The following is a 2,751-nucleotide window of genomic DNA, read 5'->3' as shown; positions in this document are numbered from 1 at the left end:
GTTTTCATCAGTATCATTTCATTAGAAAACCCTAATTCATAGAAACATAACTAGAAGAGGATATGAAAACTCAAAAAAAGAGAACTTGATGTGAGTTCCGAAGTGGACTTGATGCCCTAATTTTCGCAACCATACACAAACTCACCAAACCTATTGAAACTCAGAATCTTATTGATGCCGCTCAACCCCACTCAAACCTACTGAAGTCTATGTGAAAGTGAAATAGCGCTCTTTTATAAAATCTCATCAAAAGAGCGCGGGTGGATAATTTTAAGGGAGGTGACGGTAAGTTCATTGTCGTAACCTTCGATAATTTTTCGGCAATCAGGGGTGGCGACAAATTCACCGTCGTGACTATGATAAGATTAGAGTTGCCAAAATGAGAATTAATTTACAGAAAGGATTTGCGGAAATAAGGTAGCACAAAAATTTTAGCTATCTTTTAAAAGAGTTTATTTTTAAATTTTGAAAATGTTTTTGTGCCACTGTTGCACCCCAAAATTTGCCCATCTAATTTTATTTATATTTGGCTTATTGCTTAACAATCATTCGCATATTAGGTCATCTAACACATAATGCATCATTAATCAATAATCTGACATGGGATCAAGGATCATAGGAATTAGGGCTTCTAATTCAATCAAGCTTAATTCCTCTGGCTATTATTTGAGTATCGGATGGGAAATTATGGTTTTAGCTGATAGTCGGTATGGGTTTCCTTCTCATCAGGCTACAAGAGCTTTTCTTCACCTAAAGTCGTCTAGGCCCAAAGAAATAAGGTTTATTTCCTTATGAATGAGTATGGTTGTATCATCACCAATGGATTCATCCTTATGTTTGAGCTAATATTGTATTGAGCAAGACAACTATGAGTGGTTCTCTTTTACTATTCATGGTGCCACGTGTTTGAATCTGGATCTCACCACCGGATTAAGGATTTGTTGTAATTATTAGTGATATAGATTACACGGGTATAGTCAATGTTTGCTTAAATAAAGGACATTGGAAGAATCATCATAAAATATTCAAAGTCGATCATGTCACTGGGCTTTCTTGCTTAAATTAAATTATATTTGGATGCAATTCATAAGAGAAGGAATCAGAGATCATATGCAGAAGATTTAAACTATGGTCAATAAAGTCAACCATAATAGACTGATTCTTGTTGATTAAGTCATATGGATTCCACTATTTACACTTGACTATCACTATTTTCTTTTAAATACAAGAAAAGATACAAGTTGAAGTTACATGGAAAACGTCTACATTCCACAAGAGCAATTAAAATGTTATACACATTTCATTCAGAATACAAAATTCATCAAGACAAATTCAAGTGTCTATACAAAAATTCCAATCCATTACAAATTTCTAGTGCCAATGCAAAGGAGGAGAGATATATAAAAAAAAATGTTGGATTCCTACTTCCTAAAGCTTATCATCAACATCATAACATTTCAATATTACCGCAACAGCACCCTCATCCACAAGCACTCGTACAACCAAGTTATCTTACTGCGCAGACATCATGTAGTTCATCATCTCGTTCATCATCTCATATGCAGTCACAGTCTCATCCTCATAAGCAAGAGGCTGAGGTGAATGGAAAGAGTGTACAGTCTGTTGCTAATTATGCACCGCCCAATAACGAATTTGCAAGGGCAGAACTTCACGATCCCAGCCCAGCCATAAAACCATATCATACATGAAGAAACTGCCAAGCATCTACATACAGTCCCATACCAAACCAGCCCTGCATTTAACATCACATGGTCAACAGAAATTCAGCAAGTGACAGTTACAACCAAACCCTTTAAACCAATCTTATAACCATATAACATTCACTAACAGTTATACATAACCTCTAAACCATTCAACAGTTTCCTAGCAGCTTCTAACAGTTTTAACCAACTGTCAAACTCAAAACAGAATTATAACAAATTCTAACAGAAATCCATAACTGACCCTAACTTCTAACAGCTCTATAACAAATTCATAACCTCCTAACCAAACTTGTAACTACCAATAACCACTAACTGATTCCCTAACAGTTTGTAACAAACTAACTAACCATTCAAAACAGTTATAACAGAAAACCCTAACTATCTCCTAACATCCAGCCAACAGAATCCAACTAACCTGTAGTTAAATAACAGATTATAACAGAACCATTTTCCATAACCATTTTCTAACTAACTGTAACCGATTCAGTTTCATCATAACTACCTAGTTCTTAACCTTTCTAACTAATTCATAACCATAACAAAATTATCTAACAAACTTTCAACAGAATCAGAAACTAACCTCAACTGAATCTCCTCTTTACCTTCACCTCTATATAACCTGTGCTCCTTCTTCAGAATCAGGTCCACCACTTTATCACCATTCATTTCACACCATCTTCATCTTCATCTCTCCACTTCTTCACACAATCTTCTTCACTTCACTCATCTCCATTTTCTTCTCATCTTCAATCATTCATCTCTCTCCACTTCCACCACCATCTTCATCATTCATCATCATCTTCATCTCTACACATTCTTCTTCCATCTTCAAACCTCTTCCTCAATCACTTTCTCACCTTCTTCACAATCATCATCTTCGCTTCTCAGCCTGCACGCTGCTTCACAACCTTCAAACTCATCATCTTCCTCTCGATCTCTCTCAATCATCGACCTTCTTCCATCTTCTTCAGACCTTCAACCAAAAGAAACACTGCAACCTCACAGCATCTCATACCTTCTTCATCTT

This window comes from Vicia villosa, linkage group LG3 (genome assembly GCF_029867415.1).
Source record: "Vicia villosa cultivar HV-30 ecotype Madison, WI linkage group LG3, Vvil1.0, whole genome shotgun sequence".
NCBI lineage: Eukaryota > Viridiplantae > Streptophyta > Magnoliopsida > Fabales > Fabaceae > Vicia > Vicia villosa.
The sequence above is the reverse complement of the archived record's forward strand: the minus strand, read 5'-3'. Positions refer to the sequence as shown.